This window comes from Chrysochloris asiatica, unplaced genomic scaffold (assembly GCF_000296735.1).
Source record: "Chrysochloris asiatica unplaced genomic scaffold, ChrAsi1.0 scaffold00397, whole genome shotgun sequence".
Taxonomy (NCBI): domain Eukaryota; kingdom Metazoa; phylum Chordata; class Mammalia; order Afrosoricida; family Chrysochloridae; genus Chrysochloris; species Chrysochloris asiatica.
The window spans coordinates 1,773,699-1,774,763 of NW_006408915.1; positions in this window are offsets into that span (position 1 = coordinate 1,773,699).

A 1,065-nucleotide genomic window follows, 5' to 3' on the forward strand; every position below is an offset into this window, starting at 1 on the left:
AATCTTTGGGACATGGCAAAAGCAGTGCTGAGAGGACAGTTTATTATAATAAATACACACAACCCAAAAGAAGAAAGAACCAAAATCAACACATTAGCACAACACCTCAAACAACTAGAAATAGACCAGCAAAGTAAACCTACAGTCAACAGAAGAAAGGAAATAATAAAGATTAGAGCAGAAATAAACGAGATAGAAAACAGAAAAACTATAGAAAGAATCAACAGGACAAGAAGCTGGTTCTTTAGAAGAATTAATAAAATCGGCAAACCTAACAAAAGAAAAGAGGGAGCAGACACAAATAATATGCATAAGAAACCACATAAGGGATATCACAACAGAACCAATAGCAATAAAAAGGATAATAAACAGAACGCTATGAAGAGTTATACTTCAATAAATTTGAAAACCTAGAGGAGATGGATACATTTTTAGAAAAATATGACCTACCTAAACTTACACAAAGTGAAATAGAAAACTTGAACAGACCTATAACAAAGGAAGAAATTGACCAGGTCTTCAAAAACTCCCAATCAAAAAAAGTCCAGGTTTTACTGGGCTTTACTGGGGAGTTTACTGGGGAGTTTTACCAAACATTCAGGAAAGAGCTGTCACCAATTCTACTCAAATTATTTCAGAATATAGAAGAGTAATGAAAACTTCTCAATACATTCTATGAAGCAAGCATAACCCTCATACCAAATCAGGGAAGGAAATCATTAAGAAAGAAAATTATAGACCAATATCCCTTATGAATATAGATTTAAAAATTCTCAATAAAATCCTAGCCAACAGAATTCAACAACACATAAAAAAAATAATACATCATGACCAAGTGGGGTTCATACCAGGGATGTAAGGATGAATCATCATGAGAAAAACAATCAGTGTAATCCACCCATATAAATAAGGAAGAGGAAAAGAACCACATGATTATATGGATTGATGCAGAAAAGGCATTTGACAAAATCCAACCTCCATTCCTGATAAAAACACTCAACAAAGAAGGAATTGAGGGAAAATTCCTCATTATAATAAAGAGCATATATACAAAATAACAGCTAA